Below are 6,000 nucleotides of genomic sequence, written 5' to 3' on the forward strand. Positions count from 1 at the left end.
CCAGTACCCAAGGTCAGAACTGGGCGTTGAACTTGTGCCACGATGGGGTAGATTTAAAAAAACCCCACACTAGTATTGAGCTCTGAAGGAGAAAAATGCATTTTTTTTCTGGGATTTGCTATTGCCTGAAATAAATAATTTCACACTGAGTTTTTTTGGTTAGATACTCTTTTCTTCTTTACTAGGTAGCTTCTTTTAAGGGACAGATTTTCCTAGAAACACTTTAAGAAACAAATACAAACCAAAGTCTCATTTTCTTGAATATGGCAGGTCCACAGCACATAGTCTGATAAGGCCCAGACCTCTTACAAGACGTGAGCCCTGGCAGTCTCTGTCTCCCAGAGGCTTTAGTGATGTCCCCAGTTGTGTCTTGTACCAAACCACATACCATCTCATCTCCTTTAGGCCAAACAATTTTACTGGTGTCCAGGTTTTATCAGATTAAAAGTACTTACCTGAGAAGCTTCATTCAGTTAGAAAACTGTTAAAAGCTGTTTCTCCCATGACAGTTCACAGTTAAGAAGTGACCAGACTGTATGGGGCAAACAATCAAATTCCTGATCATATTTAGAATCAGGATTCTCCAGTTATATCAGAAATGTGGTTTGTTTTTTGTTTTGTTTTGTTTTGTTTTTTGGGGGGGCTGTTTTTATTTTGGTGGGGTTTTTTATATACTGGTAAACAAAAACAGAATAAAAGAAGCAGTGAAAAGAAAGATTTTTGGGAAGCCATATAACCGTTACTGAGAAAACTATCCTTATTTAGTAGAATCATTCAGTGATGGAGTAATACTGTTTACCTTATCTTGACCTATGCGTAAGTGCTTTAACCATGAGTGCTAAAATGAATTTTTTTTAAAAAGTTAGTTTCACATTCCTTAAATGTCATACTGCAATGTCCAAGGGAAGTACAGAGGTGATTTCTCAGACTGGAAGCATCCAAAGCATTTTAACCAGGAGCTGGGAAGGAGGAGCGCTTTAGCTCCGCAGCAGTGTGTCCTGTCCATAACAGGGTGCAGAGCCTGTGCTCCAGGTGATGTCAATGGGGAAGGCTACAACTTCCTTACATGCCTCTGTCAACCCGTTCTCTTTATGGCATTATAGGTCAGCACAAATGAAACTTCACTTAGAAGCTGAATGCTGCCCATGTGCATCACAGAAAGCCACTGCCAGATATTTACATTCAGGCACAACATACCTGGCTGCCAAGTTTAGCATAAATTTAAACCTTTTCCTGCTGCAAAGTTCTCACTCTGCAACGCAGAACATTTGCACGCAGACCTGCTGTTCAAATACAACAAACTTCTCGCTGTTTTTTCCTGTACCCATTTATAAGGTTGGTTTATAGGCTCTCACTTTTGTTGGTGTCCATTCCTGAAAAGTCCATGAACACTGCTGTTTTGCCTTGTGTCCATTCACACCCTTAGCCCTTGAGCTGCGGTAATTAGGAACAGTACTTTGTAGGGGATTGCCGTTTTCACCTTCAGCTTTGGGAGTACTAGGAGGGAAGATAATTAATTAAAACTGGCTGTATAAAACTAGCAATATTTGTGCAAACAACTGTTTATACAAAAATGAGAACAGCAGAAATATTTTCCTTAGAAAAAGAAAAAGGCGGCAAATTGTATTTTCCGAATTTGGATCACATTTGCACTGGATGTGTCTCCATGAGAAAGCATTGGACTTACATCAAGCCAGTTTAATTGTGCCTTTACCATGGCCCAGTATGCTCCTCTTTCATCCTTTCTTGATTATTCCCTTGTTCAACATGATTGCTAGTTTTCAATATGCAGCACCCCAGTTGAGCTATTTGCATTCATTAACCTTTCAACCTGCATTTTGGATTTCGATTTGACTTTTCAGCTTTGGTTTTACTCTTTTTTTTTTTTTTTTTTCCCTCTTTCTCTGCTATATTCCTTCCTTCACTCCCCACCCTTCTTTCTGAACTAGAGTCAGAGACACACTTTGGCTAAAAGGAGCGCAAGTTTTAAAAAGTAACTTTCTGTGCAAATGAGCCCTCCAGATAAGCCCACTAGTGTTTTTTGAGTTCATTTATTTCTTTGATGTTGCCAAGCAATTCTTTGCACTGTTGCACCTTCCCTCAGGGCTTCCTCTTACAATGGTTCCATATTTTTCTTTTCCCACTGATCCTATATTTGGTTACCAACTGCAGAAGAATAGCCTTATTTTTATACCACTGCAGGGTTCTTCAGACCAACATGAAATGAACCCTCTAATTGTAGCTTGGACCTAATCTTTCAGTCTTGTTTCCTCCTCCAATGGCTGCTATCAGCTCTATCTGTTCACCTCTGGAAAGTTCTTGCTGTCTAGTAGAATAGCTCACATAATCATAGCTGCAGGGACGTAATTGTCCTTGCCATCCTGTTTGACTTTGAATGCTTCGTTGACAATGGGGAAAATCCACTAAGATTGGATTTGGACTTCATGCAGATACTTAATGATGCCCATGATCCTGGTCCTCCCAGTCATTCCCCTGTTCCCATTTACACATCCAGATTTTCTTCCTCCTGAATGTTTCTTACTTTCTATGTTCAGATGAGGTCTCAATCATTTTTGTTATAGCTGCTCTTCTGGCAAAGGACTTGATGCAAATCTCAGCTCAGCAGAGGGGTCCTGACTCATGCCTTTAGGATAAATGTGTCTCAGAACCAGTAAAAGGTAACATATGAAGCAGCTACACTAGTTTTGGCAACTGAGCTAGTTCAGGGCACTTCTCCCCTAAAAGGCAGTGTGCCGTGAGGAAGTGTTATGGGCTAACTCCAGGTGAGTAACTCCATCAAGCAAATCACCTCAGTCCTCTAAAAAACTCCTCTGAGCATCTGAGGTTTCTCCTTCTGTTTTGTATTGTTTTCCTGTGTCCACTGATGTACAAGGTCAAGGTGCTGAGACTGGATATTGATGCCTGTGATGACTTCTCTCTGGGTTGTTCCTCACAGATGGGGAAAGGGAGAGTTTGTGTGGGCAAGAAAGGAGAATTATGGTCATTAGAGGATATCTGTTACAATGTGGTTGTCACTTGGAAAAAACACACCACAAAAGCCCACAAAGAACCTTTGGAAACCTGAAGGAGAAGTATTGACTGATCGCAAATTTTCAATGTGTAGAAACGCATTTATATTCCATTTGTCATCTCTGCACCGGCATTTCCCTCTGGGTGGTCCTGTCTGGCCTACAGTGGTTTAGCTCCATTGCAGGAGCTCTTCCTTGATCCTCCTGAGCTCACATTTCACTTTTTCTTCCCTTCCAATGAATCATGTCTCTCCCAGAAAAAAGGATGGTCTTTTTCTGCTGTCCTGTAACAATCCTCTTACTGCGTCCTGTGTGCCCTTTGCTATTGAAGTCTGCCTTTGCTATTACTCATTTATGCCATTCGCAAGTCAATGGTAGATATTTGCACATGGCAAGCTGGCACTTACTCCTCTGAGCAAGATACTACCCTCAGAGTAAAATTCCAAGCCAGAGCAAGTGTTATGAGATATGTGTTAAACAGGGATAGAAAAAATGGTTACTCTGAGTTACATTTTCATAAAAAAGACCTTTTCAAATTGTCTTCAGTGGTGGTAACATGCGAGGGTATGACCCTGGCTCCAGTACATACAGATTACTGATTAATTCCTGTTGCACGGAGGATCACAGCAAAGCTGAAAACTTTTTGGTGTACAGTAACAGGTAGTTTCCTTATCTGGAAAACCTGTATCGAAACTGAGCAGTGTCCCTGTTGTTTCCTTTTAGCAGTGAAAAACACGGAAATGAGGATGCTGAAGGTTCAAACGAGTCTCAGAAGTGCAAAATTTCTCACCCAAGAAGGAGCAAACCAATCTAAGATAACGAGACTGGAATAAATAGCTTTTTTTTTTTTTTTTGCTTTCTTTCTTTTTTTTCTCCCTATATTTTTTCTTTTTAATTTTGCAAGTGAAGAAACATTTTTAAACAGGTAGTTAAATTCTCACTTAATCACACAGAGCTGGCACTTTGGAAAGAATGATTTAAATAGCAGGAGGCTGAGGATAGGACTCTGGGTGTCATCACCTCGATACGGTCAGACTGATGCAGTGCCCAGGGCCAGACCTGTGGGAACAGAGTAGCCCTATTGCTACTGCTTGAACATGGAGCCATTCTGCCTCTTTGTATAATTCTCTTGGTTCTCTCTTACTCCTGGAGAAGATGGCACCTAGTGCCTGGCTTTCATTGGTTCTGAAAGCATGCTCTGGGTTCCTGAGTTCTCCTTACCTTGAAGGAATTTACTGTCTAGTGAGAGAAGAAATTGTAGTGGGATATAAAACTCTGGGTAACCACGTATAAAGAAGAAAATAAGTCACATTTCAGACTTCTGTTATAGGTTGCTCAGAACAGGAACTGTGATCTGTTATCCACAGCCCTGAGCGCAGAATGTTATAGATGAGCTACTTTTGGATGTTTTTGCAGCTGAGTTGGGTAAAAGGGGCAAACTCCCCCTCCTGGGTTACTTTGGATGAGGCATGTATTTTTTTGGTTTGGGATTTTTTGTTGTTGCTGGTTTTTTTTTAGAGAAAAGCACACTCTTTTTACACTAAAAGAAAATTTGCCTTTCTGCCTGAGGGTGTCAGCAGATATTTGGAATTCTTTCCGGGGGGGGGGGGGGGGGGGGGGGCGGGGAAGAGGCGGTGAGTCTGTCTTAAAAACAATCTGCACTTTCTGCAGTCTTCTGAAGGAAAGAACATTCCTGCACTAGCAAGTGTTTATCAGCTTCTTTGAAATATTTGGCTGGGAGACCTGAAGGAACATCAGGTTTCCTAAAGGCTTGTATGACCTTGATCTGCATTTTCTGACTATCAGTGGTTCCCACTGGACCTTGCACCCTAACTTTATTGATAGCTGGTACATGGTTTTTGCCATCGGTGGTAGTCTCCAGCAGCCCAAGCTGAAATTTGAACTTTACGGATTATCTGTCTTCAGATGCCTTTGGCCTCAGAAAGCTTCTGTCCTGAAAGGTAATGGGATGGCAGTAGCCAGACAGATCAGGGGCTGAGCTTCTCAGGCTCACTGAGACCACACCAGGAATCTGGAGTATGTCTTTCTGTTCTTACCATCTTTTCTTGATTAGAACTGCTCCTGGTCACAGCTGGTGTATGGTTGTTACTTCATGATCAGTATGTATCATTTATGAACACTGTGACTACTATGGGACTTCTGACTCAGTTGTTGAAGTAAAAAGGCCAGCAGGTACCCTAGTTTCCTATGCGGTGTGAATGACAACTGTGATTTCAAGACTGATACTCCCACACCAAAGCACAACTGAGAGCAAAGGCTTTCGTTTCTAAAGGAGGTAGTAGTCCCAACAAGTTTGAGTAGTCAGGTAGCTCCTCTTGTAACTAGGCAGGGAACTATGCAACCTGCTTGGCATACGGATTACTCACCCTGAGACTCTGGTAAGGTTTTGCCATGAGTCTTGCACAAAGGCAGCCGTATCTCAGTGGGGAGCTGCTGGACACACTCCTTTACACAGGAAGAAATACATTACACTGAAGATGGTGTTGCTTAGATGCTTGGATCTCCCCATCCCGCCAGTAGGTAGCACATTGACAAAATAGAGCAGAAGGGTCTGAGCCACTGTCACTCACGCGGCCGCTGCTGTAAACAGGGAGTCTTGCCTTTCTCCTAAGCCCATACTGCAGCACTTGGTGTTGATCCTCACATCTCGGCTTTGCATGAGAGTGAGTGAGCTGCCACTTTCCCTGAGTGAATGGGTTTTGAACACAATCATTCTGTCTGGTCCACTCATTCCTATATGCAAGCACTGGCAGAAGAAAAAATGCTGATGTTAACTGATACATATGTCCATGTTGTTTTCCCCACATTTATTTCATATTATGAGTAGGATGTTACTGTTAGTTTAGATTTTTGTTGAGGAGGCTTACTGTATGGCTTACAATATTTAGTAATGAACTGTTAGATACACATGGCAATTTCTCCCTTGCACTTTTTTTTCTTAGTGATCTAT

This window comes from Falco rusticolus, chromosome 3 (assembly GCF_015220075.1).
Source record: "Falco rusticolus isolate bFalRus1 chromosome 3, bFalRus1.pri, whole genome shotgun sequence".
NCBI lineage: Eukaryota > Metazoa > Chordata > Aves > Falconiformes > Falconidae > Falco > Falco rusticolus.